General features: G+C 40.6%; 1 protein-coding gene across 2 annotated transcripts in view; it reads right to left on the reverse strand.

Annotated features, from left to right (window-relative positions):
- The window catches only part of sfl (N-deacetylase and N-sulfotransferase sfl), a 183,941-nt gene that overhangs the window by 67,021 nt on the left and 97,667 nt on the right, over nucleotides 1-19,253 (reverse strand). The window contains exon 1 of one of the 2 annotated variants that reach the window (XM_066730426.1): nucleotides 7,930-8,700. The exons of the other annotated variant lie outside the window; for it this stretch is intronic. The gene's annotated coding sequence lies outside the window, so the exon portion shown is untranslated. Of the gene's footprint in view, nucleotides 1-7,929; nucleotides 8,701-19,253 lie in introns of those variants that run through there. 2 annotated transcript variants of the gene reach the window in all.

Here is a 19,253-nt window from a genome sequence, read left to right on the forward strand (position 1 = left end):
GGAAAGGAGTATGAGGAAAATAAGGCGAGTACCTTTGCAGGTTCGACTGGTTGAGTGCAAATTGTCGCATTGTCGTTGCAGCTGCAGCCAATACGGATATGTGCGAAATGACTCCCTTGGCAGTTTCATTCAATGGACCAACTCCCCCAACTCCTCCCACATCGAACACTTCCTCCCTCTTTCACGAGCCGAAGAACGGAGAAAGAAACTAAATTGGCGTTGCATCATCGTTTTCTTAATCGCAGCCGTTCGACCACGCAAACTCTACTTGCTCGAAATAAAGATTTTTATCGTCACTTAATAACCACCTTTTATTTGCGAAATTGCCTACCTTCCATTAACTCCTCATAAACGTCGAATACTATCTGTTTAACCATCAACCCATTTTCCACCACTCTTATCGTTATACCAAACGACAGCGTTCTTTTACGATATCAAAATAAATAAATAACCATTTATCGTTTATATAATAATTCTTGTCGAAGACTCAACCAAGTGTCTGCGCTCGAGACAAATTTGTACTCGAAAAAATTCCAAGGATTTGATGCAAATAAATGTAGAAATATACGTATATATATATATATATATATATATAGCCACTATTGTTTCATTTAATTGGTAATTAGGAGAATTTTCGGAATTTCCGAGGAAACTCGGCGCAGCAAGGTAATAGCGAAACTTGTACGAGCGAGATCTTCAAGTATGAGTATCGTTTTACAAGGACGAAGTGTGCGAGTATCGCGTGTGTATGTATACATTATACGTTGATTCGTGACATGGTATCTGTGGGAGCGCGAGGAGGCAAAAGCAGCTGGTCTCGCCGAGAAGAGAAATGGCGAGCCTAGACAGGGATGGATTTTAGATTAATTTTCGCCACGAAAGGGAGACTTACAACAACAGTATCTTCTCCGATTTCTACATCGTCCCACTATATACAATCTCCTTGTCTTACCTTATCTTCCGTTTTTTAAAACACTCTGAAACCATTCGTCATTCTTATTCCTCGCATTATAACGCTCATCGTTAAATTAATTAATCAAAGCTTTATACTGTCATTTTTTTAAACGAACGAACCACCGCTAGCTCATAACACAATCATGATCTTTATCATTTATTATCGGAGCACGCTGGTCATTTCAATTTCTCATCCAAACTGCTTCATTTACCCAATTGTGGTAAAACTGATTTTTCCGGCGATATTCGCTCTTTCCGATTGAATCAAACCCCTCTGGAAAGCTCTTGCTTCTAAGCATTTCTCGTTATCGAGCTTTTGCAAGCACTTTAAAAATTGCGGCTTGGTAAAAATGGTACAAGCGGATTTGCATACGGGACAAGGAATCTAGCAAACAAGTTTTTCAAACAATCGCGCTCTCTCTGACCTCTTTCAATTTTCTTGTCCACCCACGGTAAACGTCGCTTTCCATGGAGCAAAACGATGAGCGAGAGGCACGAGAAAATAAGCCGGAATATTTACTCTCCTCCATAAAATATAATAGCAGGAATATATACGAGGCAGCTTAATATATTTTCATTCCATATTTAACTGGAGTTTTTTCAACCGCAGAAGCCGCAATTTGGGTCATTCCAGCACGTCCATATTTTTTCCCTTTTCCTATCGTTTCCTTTCCTTTCTAGCCGCTCCCTCGCGAATATTTATCCAAAAGCTCGCTCCTTCTCCCTGCATCAGCCTCGGATATTCTCGCGGTGGATGCCCGCCCCGCCTTTTTTCCCCCGTTTTATCGGCAAACTTTTTGTCCGCGATGCCTCTTATCCTTGTCACTCTTATCGGAGACTCTTCTCTATGTACCATTTTTCTCTCCCCAGTTTCTTCTCAGTCCATTTTCCTCGTCCTTTGCCTCTAATTGTACGGGACACCGCAATTCTCTCCCTTTATTCATTATTACTGAGAATTTCGTATTTTCCATTCGTCGATATTCTTTCGGGAGCCAATACTTCTGCCACTGGCGGCCGATGTAATTTTCCGGCTAAGCTTTTTCTGCTACGCTCTTGCTGTGCTTTTATTTGGAAGAAATCCGTGTATTTCTCGGGGCAAAGTTTAAAAGTCCAACTTAATAATTGGGCATTTTGTGCAGCGAATGTAGGTACCATTAGCTATATATATATATATATATATACCTATATATAGATCATCGATTAAAGCGATGAATAGGTGAGGAAAAGAAGTATTTGGGTTGGCAGATCGATGTAATCGACGTAATTACACAGGGAAATAATTTCAAACCATTCGAGTTAAATGATTCCAATGATGCATGGATCTACGAGATTTTTAAATACGCTTGAACGATCGCATCAATGAATCGTTTAGCTTCGCGAAAAACCTATTATTTTCTTCAATATTTTCCACGTTTCCCCTCCAAAAATGGCATACGAGATCAGTTTTGACGGTGCGCCAAAGGCTGGCATCGATTGCAAAACAAAAAATAAAAAATAGGAAACAGAGTTAAAGAGTCAAGTGGAAATCAGTCGGACGATCGATCCAGTTTAATAGACCGTCGCTGTAATCCCCTTAGCTTCGATTTTCCAAATGGCTCGCTTTCCCCGTAAGACTTTCTAACTTGGATATGTTTTTAGTGGTCTGTTATTGCACGCGTTTTCCCGGCACAAGCAGCGGCGCGACCGGCGCCGTCTCATCTGGCCCACTCCCACATTTATTATTCCAAGATCATTACACAGCGCGACGGCTTTATCCCGCAAAAACATAATCGTGTAATTTAGCAAAAGCGGTTAAAAACACCGCGAGACAAACTTGAAAGAAAAAGAATCGTAAAATTTTACAATAAAGAAACGGATTAGAGGAGTAGAAGGGATGGAAAATTTCCATTCTCATCTGGATTTTCCAGAAGTGAGTTTAAGCAAAGAGTCGGGGGAGGGCTTCCCGGATGCTCCCTCCCCCCCCCCTCCCCTCTCCTCCTCTTCCTACTTCTTATACCTGTGACCCAGACCGAGCAATCTTTTAGAAAACTGAGAGTCAGCGTCGGAGACAACACTGGCCGCGCGAGAATGTTTTTCGATAACAATTTCTGTTTTCCGTGCAAGCGGAAATCGATTTGCTGAATAATGGAATGTGGCCCCGTTGGTTGGCTATAAATGTATGCATCAATGATAACAAAGTAGACGAGATATCCGCGAATTACGTTTCACCATGCCAAACACGACGAATACCAAATATTTCTCGATGATCGTCAATATTTTTTAATCCGATTTTCTTTCCATGCGTCTCTTCCAATGAATCCCTAGTCGAGAAATGTTAATCGAACGTGGTAGGTATCCGTGGAAAAACGATTCGGAGGAAACTCTGAGTCCATCAGTCGGACGTAATTCAAACATCGAGCTGCGGACGTCCGCGTAACGAAGTTATAAATTTCTGTCATTGCAAGATTTTTTAAAGCATTTTTTCAGCAAACCAAGCAAATTGCCAGGATGACTTTACATCCAATTATGCGCGGGAATTGCTCCTTCCTCTCGTTTCGTGCTTCGAGTGTATTTTTTAATGATTCGCGTGGGCGTGGAACGCTCCGACGTGAAATTATTTTTGGCGATTAAGGCACGAAACGCATTTTCAGCAATTTTTGCGTGGGCGAGTATCAATTTCGTCAGATGTAATAAGTAGAGCGTGCGGAATAGTCATCCAATCGAGAATATGGATTTTCCTCCCTGCACTACACGCTCCCCGACAATCTACCACGTGCTTTTCTTTCGATTCAACGCGTAATCGTTGCGTCGAGCGTAATAACGAATTTAATAGGAAAAAAGGAATTTTTGAAAATTGAGTAGAAGAAAAGAACCGAGGAACGAAGTGTGTATACCGCTTAGATAAATGAAAATTAAAAGTTGAATCATTGAGGAGAGTTTTGTCAGTCGAGAGAGACAGTCTGGATTCCAGGAGATAAGCTTTTGCACTCTTGGTCAAACTACTTGGGTAACCTCGTAGATCCTTGCAAATTTGAAAGTTTTCCAAATTTGCATGGAATGGCAGAAGCGTCACGAAGAGAATCCAGTTGCGCCAGCTGAAAAGTTTCGCCGGTGGTGGAAGAAGTCTGCTTAAAGTGCAGTTATAGAAAAATTCCATTCGTCAAGATGGAACAATGTGCTTTGAGATAAAAGGATGGAAACATGGATTTTCCCTCGACAAAGGAAAGCCTCTGCACAATTCCCTTACCTTTTGCCCTTCCTCTCCTTATCCACTCGACGATATCTTGCGAGGCATATCGGGGGTTAATGAAAATCGTTCCTCAAATTTATTTACTTAATTAGCTTATTTTTAACAATTTTCCAATATTCAGCTGAATATTTACTGTAAATAAATAAACTACGATGAATTTCCCAATAATTAATTAATATAGCACAGCAAGGAATATATGTATATACATATAAATAAATAAAGGAATGATGAATATTGGGGAAGGGGGGGGGGGGGTGGCAGACCTGGAGACACCCGTACACATATTATATTTAGTAGAGTAGAGTATGTTGAAAGAAATAGAGAATTTGGTTAGCCTGCAGGTGGAAATTTGGAAGTTTCACGTGGCGAATAGTTGGGGTGGCGAGGCAACAAAGATTGGCATCCGTGGAATGTGAGGAAGGTGAAGGTAAAATAGCACGCGAGGTTGGCCTGGCAGCTATGTTTTACGGGAGACAATTTGCCATAAATGCTATCAGGGTCACGTGCATCGATAACAAATTTCGGCCAAGTTTAGCGTTTATGTGGTAATAATTGAACGGGTGCGGCTAGCCCTAACGATCGGGGAATGCAATTATTAAGTGAGCCCGCTTGTTATTCGCCATTAAAAGATGGATCATCGCCGCGGAGAGTGCTTCATTTTGCCTTTAATCTCCAATGACGCGCGCGCGTGCCAGCTGTTGCCAGCCAGCCAGCACCCACCCGTGCGATACATTGCATAATTACCGAGCAGCATTACGCGTTTTAGCGCCTCGTAAACAAATTCATTCCGCTTGTTTATTTACCAAAACGCCGTCTCTCGCTCTACCAATACTAATAAGCCTTCCCACTCCCTCCCTCCCTCCCACACCTTCCAATTATTCATCAAATTTTTCAATTTAACTCTCTCCAACTTGCAATTATTCATGCCAATTTCTTCCCTTGAGCTGTTTACTCCACTCCCTTTTTCCCAGTTAATTTTTTGTAAACGGTTTTCTTCTTACTCCCCTCAGCACCTCGCACAGCCGATCGCTCTTGTCTTCTTTTATTTCCTCCCAAAACTTAATTACCGTCTCCCATTACTTTTCCATGCTTAAGCATAAATATATATATATATATATATATATATATATATATATATTTAACTAGTCGTTGTGAGAGAGGGAGAAATATTTCCTTTGCATCGTGATTTTAACAGGATTAAGGGGAAATGAGGGGCAGAAAGATAACTATTGTCAAGGATGACGCAAGGGAGGATTTTGAAGAGGAAGAGGGGTGAGTACAGAGTTTTGGTCGGTTAGATCGTCTTTAAAGGTGGCTCGGCTTTAACGCGACTGAGGAACCCTCGTCAGGAGGCGCGTTTCGGAGATGTAGTAAAAATTCCACATATGCCTGGAGTTTTAGGATCGAGGCAGAGTGGGGGGTGCTACGGCTGGGGTTAAGCCGAAGGAAACACGGGAAACCTTAGGACAGCAGGTTTCCCCGGCGTGGAAGAAGAGCTGCAGGAATTGCGAAAACGACACTTTTCTTTTAGCTCCTACCCTCACCTTTAATTCCTATCTAACATCGCCTTATTGTTTTTCCCAGTTATTGCCTTATGAACTCGGTGAAATTGAAAAATCACCGCTCCGAATGACAATAATCCAACGTTGCTTCCCTGTAAATATGTAGATCTTTCAGCTCATCCCCATCCCCATATAAATGGGAAACTTCATACGATCAACTTTCAATGAAAATTTCAATGATATACTATATCGCTGAAACAAAACTTATATGAGATACAAATTAACGGTTTAACAGTTATACTTGTTGAAATATATTGTCTGTGTGTGTGTATGTGTGAGAGAGAGAAAGAGAGAATTGAGGAATTCGCAAAATAGAAGATACAGCTAACGGCTAAATAATTTGTAGGAACAAAGATATTTCAACGATTCGTTTAAATGTGATGAATGGGAATTATACGAGGTATTAAGATGAAAAAGTTGAGTCATCGGATTGAATGGGCAATACGAGGCGAATAATTAAACGAGCGACGGTAATGCATATTTTTCAATGAGCAGCGAGTTATGGTAATGGAAACGAGGAATTCTGCCTGTTTGTAGAAATTGATAACTTTAAATAGGCTTGCTGTATAGTTACTGGCCACCGCATCTGTCTCGAGCGCAATTAAACTAGCTCGTTGAATCATTACCCGTTTACTTTATCTTAACGACACAGGCTAGTATAGTCAGATTCAAGGTTCTGTTTTCCATATCTAACACGTGAAATGTATAAATAATTATAATCATTGCACAAAATAAACTATATAGCAGGAAGTAAGTAATCGTTTATTACTCGATTAAAATAATGAGCCCCATCACCATATTTTTTTCCTCCGATAAGTTAACTTTTAATTAGATTATCAAAAACTAGTTTATAAATAACAGAAAACGAGAAACATAACGGAAATGTTCCCCCGAAGCACCGAATATCCACGTGTCGAAAAGTAGCAACGTAAGATTTTTCAGATTCCATTGGATTCCTTCCGATTATGATTTTATTGATGAACACATGCAAGGTTCTAGGCACGTAAATTAATTTTGTATTTAATCAAGTTTCCAAGTGCAATCCATTTGGTTGAAATAGAATTTGTCGTAGAGGGCGATAAAAATTTGTTTACGGTTAAAAATAAGCGCGCAAATGGGAAAATAAGTCCCGATGCGCATGAAAATAGCTCCCTTAATTAAGAATGACGTGTACATTTCGAATTTGACAGTGGAAGTCCATTACAATGAGCAAACATTGAAAATTACTCATTTGTTAATTAATGTCAATCAAATCACGCACAATGGAGCAATAATAATGAAGTGTATAAAGACTGCGAAGCTTTAATTATAAAATAAATTAATCATTAAACTGTAGAGACGAGGTGAGTAATATATGTATATACATATATATATATATATATATATATATAAGTTTCCAATGAAATTAATGTAGTCAGAGGTTTGTCATGTGGTTTACATTATCGATAATCGCGTAGGACTCTTTACTAGTATATGCGTGACATCGAATATAAATTATTCCTCGTCTCAGCGAAAAGGCTGAAATAACAAGACGTTTTATGCTTTTCGATGTTAATCGCGATCGCTTTAACGTCAACTACATGTTAAATAATTCAAATGTGCTCTTGCATTTTTCCCACCGACTAATCACGAGTAACGAAAAACTTTTTATTTCATTTCGTTTAAATATCATTGAAGAAATTATTAAAGAGACCAATAGCGCTCTCATCCTCACGCTCCGAAACGCGTCGTTCACAAAAAAGTCACGCGAGACATTTAAACATCGAAACGTAAACAATTTGCGCGAGAGAGACCTTTAAATTATTTGACAAAAGGAAAACAGCTGTTCGATGTTTATTTGCGTCGAGTTTTTCTTCGCTCGGGAAAAGATCGCGTGGCGACCCAGACGATTTTCCGCGAAAAATTTGTACAAGTCCGAAATCATTGAATAGGAAGATTGTTTTGATGTGGAAATAATTTGCGACGTTGCCGCTTCTCGGGCAACGTAGCGCGTACCACGCGAACAGAAATACACGCGCGCTGGTTGAGACTGAGTGGGTTAGAGTCGGAGAGACAGAGAGGCAGAAACGCACACGCGGACGTGGAGTCGTGGTCCGTGGACAGGTATGGAAAGATCGGATCAGCCCTTGACACGCGGAAACATCAGTTTTTCAGAGCACGTAGAGAAAGAAGTGGAGAACTCACCGCTGGCAGGAATCTTTGGAATCCGCTGGTCAGTTTTCCGTAATGGTCGCGACGGGCTCGCGTTTCAGAAAAATCCTTGTCAAGATCCTGGCTGCACGCAGGAAATGTTCGAATCGAAGCGAGAAGCTTCTTATTCACTCTCGACGCTCTTCTCTCCACGCACTCCGACACATTTCGCTGATTCGTCGGGGATTCACCGGAGGAATGGAGAGATTTTTGTCAGAGACTGTCACGAGACAGCTGATTGGCAGTCGCACAACAATGGATACCGGCCACGAGGTTAAACGCGTTGCCGATACCTTGGAGAATCGCTTCACATCGCGCCCATAAAATCCATTTGACTCGAAAAACTGTCGAGAGGAGAAAGCTGCGAGCGTGTGCTCTGCACACCAAACTCTCTTTGTCTTTGAGGTTAGGTCGGTGAGGCGTCGCTCTCAAATCGTCAATTCCCTTTTCGACGGATCGAAAGGAAACTCCGGCACACAGTGTTTACAAAGAGGCGAGGGGAGCGGCAGAGAGGTGAGAACGGAGGAAAAGCGAATACGAGATTGATCACGCAAAAATGGTGGAAAAACTCTGAAAAAACTCCATTCCTTATATTTCGGGATTGGCTATTGGGGATGGAGGATTGGATTGGCCGTTATTCAATGGGACATGGTGAGAGAGAAAGAGGGAGGAAGGAGCGAACGCGTACTGCTGGAAAATCGGGAAAAACGAGGTTTGCTAGTGGAGAATGTGGAAAAAACTGCGATGAAGTTTAGCCATGCTGGCTGCGCGACCGGCGGCGTTAGACTGTCGGATGGTGGAGAGCGGGGATCGAGTTGAGTGGCATCCACAGGAGGAGAGACCCCTCCACCCCCGCAAATCCCACGGGGAACAGGCATTGGACTCCCGACTCTAGGATCCGTCTCGCTCCGATACCATCGCTTCTCTCTCTCGCTCTCTCTCTCTCTCTCTCTCTCTCTACCCGGTATACCGAGCAACGGGTAATCCCCTCACCCCTCTCTCTTCTCCTACCATGCCGGTGACCGAGGTATTATACCAGTCGGTCCCATCTCTCTCCCTTCTATACCGCTCTCCTACATCCCTTCCAGGGAGCGTCTGGCTCTCCGCGAGAGGGGAGAATTCGTCGAGTGGAAGCAAAATAGGAGCGAAAGAGAGACTACGATCCACGGCGCGACCGGACCGGCGCCTTCCGATCTTTCCCGAACACAGCCGAAGCAAAAAGAATGCGCGCGCAATTTGCGCAGACGCAAACTTTCCTTCTTGGCACGCGGTCGCACTACTCGCGTCGCATATCCAGTGTCAACGATAAGGCTGCAAGAACGGAGAGCCTCCTATATCGATGCTGCGCGCGATCCACTTGCTGAGAGAATTTTCCGATTCCCGCCAATGCGAGGGAAAAGGTCGCGAAAGACGAATCACCGATTCACTCAACTTCGATGATACTAATCGGTATGCAGGCTAGTTTTTATTGCGTCTTCTCTGTAAATCAAATGATCGCGCTATTCTCTCCCTTTCTCTATAAAAACTTATGTTTCAGGGTTCATTAGGGTTTACATGCCCGAAAAATGAGCAATTTTTTCCCATTTTTCATACAGCCCGTATATAATATAGATATTGCTGCGATATTTTTAAGGTTTGATACAAACACTCTTGAAATATATGAAAAACAATTTTTTTATTCACTTTACATGAGCAACTTGTTTAAAATAGCAGCATACGCATAGTCTCCGAAAAAAAAACCGATGTCAGTGGCGCTGATGTTTTTTTAGTGAAAAATTATTTAAAAAACAAAACCCTGAGAAATTTAAATTCAGCGTGATTGTAACTATAGCTCGAACCAGAATTGTTAATTTTTTGTGCTATGGTAATAAACAGGTAAATGATTAAAGCAAAAATGAAAAATCCGTGTTTTTTGTGGCGACATTTTATTAACAAAAGCGAAGTAATAGTAAAAATGAAAACTTGTAAATCGTTCTAGTTCTAGCTATACCTGTATAGGTGACAAATATGTGCCTCAAATTGCGCACGAATCGATCGAGTGCTTTTGGAGAAACGTTAATGCCACAAGAAAAAAAGTGGGTTTGACAAAAACTAGTTTATTTTTTGTGCAGATATGCGTACAGCCGCAGGGGTGCTTGAATAGAATTGAAAAACATAGATATACATAGACTATATTTATTTGTAGGAAATTTTTTTGAAGATTGAGGGGGGTGGGCTATTTATTTGTGACTAAAAATGACTTTAAGCATTCCTAAGCCTATAATTCAGCCCTGACTCCGTATTCTATAGCATTAACGAAAACGATGTACACAAATATACATTTACCATTACGCGTACCGATATTTGTCGTTAAATTTAACATTATGATATCGAAATTTATGGATAAGAGTTATAAAATTGATATACCGATGACAACAAAGATAGCATAGCCATAATTAAAGATAGTCGTGTAATTGTCATCAGAATAATACCGTTTTTCTTCATTTTAGTTTTACGTGCACTTATTTTTGTCGCGCGTGGAGAAGATTAGAGCAATTTTCAATGGTCGTTTGCATCAACGCACTGAAGATGGATATGGAAAAGAAGAAATGTCCATGGTAAGGTAGATGGCTCTTTGCGAGATCTCGCACTTAGCATCTTACGTACGTTCTTGAGCAACCACTCACGGAAGAGGAAGATTTCAGCCAGTATCTGCCAACCACGCTGATTTCCAGCAACGATAAGACCGAATACTCCACACTCGGAATTTATTAGTTAACCTCGACGAGGAGCATACCATTTTCGGAGACCCATCTAGCGCTTCGACCTCCTTCATCCCCTTTACCATCCTTTCCTGTTCTCTCTTTAACTTGGCTAGAATTGCATCTCTGAAGAATTCACCTGCTGCCTCAATGTGGAAAAGAAAATGTTTCCTTGGAACGAAATGAAATTTGTTGTGCACATTACTACTCCGGGGTTTGCGAGATCCCAAATTCTACGGGAGATGAAATAAGACTAGTATAATTTAATTGTGTCTCTTGCATAAAACCAGAAGGGAAATATATGTAAAGATCTCTTCATTGTGGAGTGGTACAGTCACCTCGAGTCAGTTTCGTTCGCGACTTGCATTCTTATCCGCGATAGGTAATTGTAAGAATTAGGTTAACTAGCAAATTAGGAGTGAAAACCTTTTTTAGGAACAACAAGTTGAATTTTTAATAGGTAAAAATTCCAGGTCTCCACTTTCCACGGAGTTAACTAGTTCTCGGTCGATTAGACTTTTAACTGTCCTTATAGTAGCAATGCCATGGAGTGCATTCACGTTTTATCGCTCATGCTAATTAAAATTAGCGACTTTTTCTACCGCATGACCACTTCATTCCTAACTACGAAAGACTCGAATTAATTATTTTAATAAGAAAATAAAGAAAATATTAACTCGTTCAGTTATCATGAATATAAATGATGTGGTGAGAAAATGGCTTCGAGGCTCGCGCACAGCGTTTGATGGAACGAAAAACAAATATTTATAATTATCTCTTCCATTTGTACACTTCATTATTGCAGTTGGCAGAACAAAGAATCTAAATAATATTTATGCAAAGATAGGTTTTTCCGGGAAAACAAAATTCTTTTCAGCAGAGATTTCAAAGCGGTATAATTATCACATAACGCCAGGACACTGAAACATTCAAAGAAAGTTAAAACTGTTATTATTCTTACCATGCCCTTTTTTACAAAATATAAACGTCGGGTCTTTACGCAACATCTAACGTATAAAAAGCAAGAGCAGTAATTGAATAGAATAACATTTGAAGCTGATAAAATTTCAATCGCTTTACAAAATCACTGTGTATGCTTCAATACTGTTTTAAAGCGTTCAAAATAAAAAATCAATATATTATAATTTCAGATTAAAGGTAAACTTGAAGGAAGTGAGGTAGCAGTAGCTAAAAAGGGTTTCTAGATTAGATATGTTTTATGTAACTAATAAGGGAGGGGATGGGCGAAAACTAATGTTTGATAAGGGTTTCTTGGGAGAGATTTCTGAGGGACAATTAGGGGTATGTCGGTGCACGGATGAAAGGTAAGCTGGTGCACTAATTGAAGGCCCGATATATCGCGCACCTGTGGATGCCCAAAATGTGCGGTTGCCTCACGACGGATTCTGTGCAGCAGCAGAGGACACGCTACGTGCTAATTAAATGGGTTCCTTAAAGTGTGCCGCAAAGATAGAACAACATTCGCCCTACGAACAACACTTCGTTACGTTGATCGATCTAATCCTACTGCTACTGCTCTACGCGACGGTAAATCTGTTATCGTCTCAAGCCGGATTGCATTCAAGCCCGTATATATATATATATATATATATATATATATATATACGAAATAAATCTCTATTCCCCCTCAATCTCCAGCAATAACCGATATGTTTCTTCCATATACCTATAAGAAATTAACCCCAATGTTTTATCATTTGCGATAATGTTTTTACTGTATATTAAAAATGAAGAATTATCTATTTATCGCGAAAGAGAAATGCTCTTAAGAAAGTTTGTCACAAACTTCGTTATTTCTCAACTTTATCTGGAGATAAAAATAATACTGCGATATAAAAGATGCGAGAGAGATTGATATGATTAAACAAAGTGTATTATGGAACCGAGCTTTATGAAGCAATATAGAATATCAACAACGAGTGTGTAACTCCCCCTCCCCCTTCCCATCCTCCTCTAAAAAAGAAACCGAACTATTGATTATCAACCATTCTTGGTCGGTGGATATACCAAAAGCTCGATAAAAAATCTCTATATCTCGTGTACGGTTTACGCAGTACGTAAAATATATTCGAATTATCCCGTTTGAAGCTTTTGCCAATTTTTAGGTTCTTTTGGGTTTTTCGTTGCGGGTGGGATTATGTCATTGAAAATCATTGGATTCTCTTTCCGTTCATGGACCATAAAAGCTGATGTTGATTGTGAAACTGCATTTCCTGGCCATTTGTCATTTAAGGGAAATTTATTCCCACCTTCGTGAATAGGCGTTGGATGGTGGAGGAATGGGGCGGGGGGGGGGGGGTGGGGGGAGGCAGTAGTCAAGTTAAATGGCCATAGCTTTCTTTCAATTTGCGATTTCTTTCTTCGTGGCTCCCGTGCCTCTTTTCAAACCAGGCGTATCGCAATGTACGAGTCGCTGGGCAACGATTGATTAAGTGCCGTATTCGAAAGTACCAGGTTTGCTTGAATTTTTATTTTTCACCTTCATTTTTTGCGCGTAAAACCTCTTTTACTGTACCTTAAATTGATAGCACAGTCGAGCAAACACACCTCGTAACAAAATCAATGATTTTCTTTTGGCATAAACTTTTTTCTGCTGCCTATAAATACGATTAAGATAAAAGTGATGTATAAGTAAAATGACAAGTTTTTAGTCAATATTATAATTCTGCAATATTACGTTTCAGCATTTTAGAACTTGAGAGTCAGGTTGCTTTAAGGACGAGAATGGGCAGCATGGGAACGCGAAGCGGGTTAATGGAAACTCGGGCAAGTTGGCGAAAGTACTCGAAGTATAATCTGAAAGCGCGAGTACGAGATTAAGTCAGGGTAAAGAAGGCCGTACAAACCTGCTTTTACTCGATTCCGGTTAACTATACTCCTACTGCATTAGGATTATACTCTTCGTTAACATAAGCTGTTTTTACTCTTCGACAAACCTCTATTTGCCGGGGAGTATAAAATGTTAAACAAATAGAAGATTAAATCTTCGATGAAAATTCATTAGAATTTTGAAATTTTACCACGCGGTTGACAAATGGTTAATTAAATAGTAATGTAGAAAATCTCGTAAACGTCGTAGGGATGAAATTTATCGAGCGAGGGCAGTTCTGCCTAATTGAATGTCATCCCAGGGAGCATAAAGCGCGGATGTGCTTACCCGCGGAGAACGGGAATCACGCTGGTCTTGCGGTATTATTAATAACGAGATTAGGCCTGTAGTATGTTTACTTTGTTACCGATCTCAACTAACCTCGTTAAAGAACTTAATTCCATCGTTTCCTGACTAACATAATTTGTCTTCGCCAAAGCTAACCGGATAACGATCAGTTTTCCCTGCCTCTTGGACCAACACTATAGCTCTCAACTCCTTTCGATTATTATTTTTCTTAAAGTTAGATTGATCACTGGTACGAGAAATGGAGACCGATTTTGAATGGAGTTTGAAAGTATTTAAGATAGAATAAACACTTATCAAAAGGTTTGACAGGATACAAAAGCAAAACCATAACAGCGATAAAAGAGATTATATATTCATTTGTTAGAGTATATTTATTTAATTGGATGAACATTGACAATTATGTAATGAATATACAGTTATTTTCAATGAAATTAATAGCATCTGAAAAGATCCTTATGTATACAATGACTAAAAATAAGAGTAATGAGCATGGAAGTGGAAGAGAGTAAGTAACTAATTAATTTATGTTAATTATCATCTATTTTCTAACAATAATTACCTAGTTCCTTCACGAAGGTTATACAATGTGTCTTACAAACTTTTGACATGAAATTTAATGACTTACGCTTTCATATTGAATGAATAAAACAACCACCAAAGATGAAAATGTTGAAGAAAAAATTGCAATCCATGCAGTTTCACGGTACTTTCTAATATTTTGCTTTTCCTTGTGATGTAACCACCTTTATCCTCGTCAGTATTCTAAATATTAATGAAGTTGTCTGAACAGAGCAAACCATTGACTACTGCTACGTAAAAAGCAGACGTGTGTTTGCTATATATATACTAGCTGTTACATGAATGTATATTAAATTGCAGCTGTATAGGGGAAACGAGAGGATGATGGTTGGTAGGGGTGGGGAATTAGTGCACGTGACATATCAGGAAAAAGAGGAGGGTTTTGGCGTAGAGATACTGGTAACTGGGTGTGTAGTGAATAGAGCAAGTCTGAGTTGCGGTCGGAGATCGTTTCGCGTTTTGGCGCGCAGTCAAAGGTGAGCAGCCGAGCGTACTTTGCCGTCTGACCGATATTTCCCTGCGATTTTTGCCAGTCCTAATTGAAGTCGACAGCTACGAGCTCCCTTTATTATCCGGAACAAAAGGAGCGCGAGCGCGCTCAAGTCACAAAGCGCGGAACTCATTACGTGGAAAGGAAAGGGAATCTCCCGGGGGATGCTGATGAGAAATTCCGGCATGGAAAACGCTGGAGGAAACCCACTTCCATGCACTCCACTTCTCGCTTCTTCGCGAAAAATGCCTGATCAGCGAAAAAACCAGCTCTCCACAGCTAATCAATATATAGCCCAAAACCGGTAACCTCGAAACCCGGACGCTACGCTCGGCGCTTTAAAGTTTTCCACGCGAACTCCGGGGAAACAGCCTGAAATGCCGCAGCTGGACTGAAAAGAGGACTCCGCTGATAGCTTTGGACATTTTCGCGAAACGGCGACGGTGATTAAAACTCCACCGTTTGCAAAAAGTAACTTTTGCCATGCCTTTATAGTTGCAATATGTATGGATGCTTTTATTTAACTATATATATATATGCTATATATTTATCTATAATATAAACGAACGAAAACTTTGGTTAAATGGAATATTGGAAAGGTTAAATTATTTGTAGTGGGGAATTAAGGAAAGGTTTCGACGCCTGATTTCTGTAAGCGATCATGGATGGCATTGGGGTGAAGATGAAATTGAAAACTGGAGGAGGGAGGCAGGGAGGGAAATGGGTTACGTCGCGTTATATTTCTGTAGTTGCGAGCTCAAAGAAATCGAGAGAGCACGGTCGATGCGTGAAGGAAAAGGGATAAGAGGCTGGCGCTTCCTACTGGATGATAGCCAATATCCGCTTTGACACGAGTCTCACTGCTTCCCACCAGCTCTCACCAGTTTCCAGGAATCGTTTTCGCGCGAGAGTATCGAATTTCTAGACATCTATATAGGATAGTATAGCATGTCTATATGTATTTCATACACGATCGGAGATAGACCGTTGCCGAATCTTCTTGCGAATCGAGCCGATAATGTTTTTCGTGCAGACTGACACCCCTTCCCCTCATTCTCACTGAGCACTCAGCGCGAGGCAACAATGGCACTTTGACGAGAAATGCCAAGCGATCCCGATATAAAAGTATCCTTCATAGGAAATATAGAAGCTGTCAGCTCGCATGTGTTAACGATCTTGGAAAAATAATGAGATGATTCGCTCGGAAAGCCAAGCTTATTATATATATATATATATATATATATATATACACGGACAGTCTGTTTTTCTTTTAAGAGTCTCGCGAGGAGTAATTATCAAGAATCGTGAAATCGTGAAATAGCCGTTGCAGTTCATCAAGTTTGTTTACGAATGTAGAAAGCTACTATGGTAGCGTCATTTACGGGAACAGCAGCCACCCCTTCCGGAACGTTCGACCCTTCGTATCTCGGGTCTGACCCCCCTTCCTCCTTGTACAAGCAGAGCAAGGCGCATTATTTATGCCTGGCTCGGGAGACCTCGGACCAGCGTGGGTGGCGCGCGCGCGGGCACAGAAATACTACTTTCGGAACTTGGAGAACTTCTGACGGAAACCACCACGGGCGCGGCAGAGCGGAAATTTATGGATTTTGTTTGGTGCCTTCGTTCCAGCCCCCTTTGCCCTTGTGATTTACACCACTATCATGCTGAATATCAACAGTCGTGTCTGTGCAGGACTCTCATGGAAACCTATATCTCTCCGATATATTTTTTCCTAACAACGTCCAGAACCTTCGTTTGCGGTCGTTCCGGTTCGCCGCATCTAAATATCCTCAGAACCGCATCAATTTCTCTGTTTAATGATGACCGCGATTCAAATTAAAGAGCCTGAATTAATTCTTGGAGAAAGTATACTGTTGTCGGAGATAAAGTGGGGTAGGAAGAGGTACGCGAAGCTCTAAGGGTAACTGCATCGAAATTTTGCGTAAAGCTCGGTGCTCGGGGCTAAGTCAATGGGCCGAAATGCGATAGTCCTGAGGAAGATGAATCCGTTGTCTCTTGGAATCAGCTTGGTTATATATAGCGTTATTCATCAACGTGATTGAACTGGCACAGCTTGTGCTTCCCTCTCATAAGCCATTTCATAATGACTCGTTAATTTCCAGTCGTTATTCTCAAAATGCGATATTCTAGTTCACGTTTTAATCCCCCCACCCACCAAATCGAACTAAAACTGTAATATTTATTTCATTATATCTGTTATGTTTTAAAGCTGCAAACATTTCTGTCGCTCAATAAGGGATATAAAAATTATTCGCACGGTTTGGACGAACGATTAATGGGTGGTCGTGAGTATAGGAAAGGAAAGGGGATGGAAATAATTTAATCTATAAAAGAGAACACGCGTGTGGTTAGAAATTTATTTCTATACCAGCAGTCTGATACAACAATATATGGGGAAACATTTTGTTTGCTACCATACACATATAGTATAGTGGCGAAAAATAAAACTTATCGAGATGGCAATTTTTTGCAAGGAATTAAATTGATTGATAAAGTGCAACCAAACCAACTATATCGATGCGAAGAAAGGAACAATTTAGGGGAGGTAAAAAAATGTTAATCGGTCATTCTCCTCCTATATTTCTGATTAAAAATCGAAGAGTGCGAGGCGTCTGGTTTTCACGGGACAAATGTAATCGAAGAAAAATTAAGTACTGTCCGTCCATTATCCTGGGACAGAGAAAGCTTGGCAAAAAGAAAATGAGACATCAGGCTCCTTCTGCTCGTCGACCTGGGGAAAAGGATACGCCGTTGCTGGCAGCGACGATGAAGTTCCGTGGAGAGTAGACGGTGCAGAAGGATAAGAAAAGGGCAAGTATCGGAACAAGAAAAGTCCATTATGCTATGAAGCCACCGCGTATACCAGGACAAACTGACCATTTCGCGAAAGCCACGATTACCACCAGCCAAAGGATCACGCCCTTTGAATCCTTCTGAAAATAAACTACAGATGATAAAAAATAATTATTCCACTCTCCATAACTAGATCCAGTGGAAAAACGTCGTTACGATTATTTGATTCATTCGATAAGATTATAAGCACAACGTTAAATTTATATATATACTATATATATATATATATATATATATATATATATATTTATTTGAGGGTGATACGAGGACCAGTTTGATTTTGGCGAATGGAATAAGTTAGAGTTGGATTGGCGGCTCGCGCGTGAAAATCCCAGCAAACCGAGGTAAACTTTAGTGGGAAGTTGGATGGATAAGGGATGGGGTAGAAGACAGTGGGCAGTTAGTATCGGACAGTGGACTGGCAGTTAACTTATCTAAATGTCTGAATGCAGTGTCACTGGTCGGTCTGCTGGTGTTAACTTTATCGAAACTCATTTTGTGGAAAGTACGTAGAATACTACCAGAGCATTTTCCTGTCTCGCCAGACTGAAAATTCGACTGGAATTAGACTGCGTTAATTTCGAGTTGGATTACGAAGCGCGGAATGCCGACGTACACAGCTTCTCGCCGCCATTTCCGGAAGACAATGCCGCCATTGTGCCACCTTGCACATAACTTAAGATACTGCAATTGAGATATCATACCCCCATTCGGCGCCCTTTAATATCATCCGCGCAACATCCCTTTGTTCCCATTTGCTCACGCGGACTACTGCCTCTCCAAACCAACGCCAATTCCACCTGACATTCATTTTTATTAATACTATATTGTATACATATATATATATATATATATATATATATATATTGAATGTAATGGAAGCAAAAAGCCAAATTTAATTTCATTCCCCACCCCCTATCGGTCTTATTATTAATTTTTCTAAGAGGGTTGCTTCGAGTAATTCAATTGTATTTTTTCTGAAAATTTTCAAATTTCATCTGCTCCTTTTTGGCTCTGGTTCAGCTGAGTCATTAAATAATCTGAGCTCTAATAGAGGCGGCATAGAGAGAAACTGGTTAGGACAGATATTGTGACAAACGGCACTCTAATCGGCAATGAAATTTCAGCGAATATCCGCTATAAGCTCTTGCAGACAAAAACAATGAGATGTAAAGTAGATGGCTATTTCTGCTCGAGTATCTCATCCAGTATTCTCGATGCTCGGGATTTCTCGGCTATTTGCTTTCCTATTGGGATTCGTTCGCGCTTCGTGAAAGCTCATTCACCGGGAAAATAAACCGGAAGTACGTAACACTCCAGGGTCCTGCTGCACCACCAGATTGCAAGTTTTTCGGAAGAATCATAGCTTCGAAGAAGTTCATTGAAAATCTACTGACTGGTGCGGTTGTAGAAAATAACAAAATTAATTCCAATG

This window comes from Prorops nasuta, unplaced genomic scaffold (assembly GCF_024137725.1).
Source record: "Prorops nasuta isolate Cenicafe-Biocafe unplaced genomic scaffold, Cenicafe_Pnas_1.2 PNAS00008, whole genome shotgun sequence".
Classification (NCBI taxonomy): domain Eukaryota; kingdom Metazoa; phylum Arthropoda; class Insecta; order Hymenoptera; family Bethylidae; genus Prorops; species Prorops nasuta.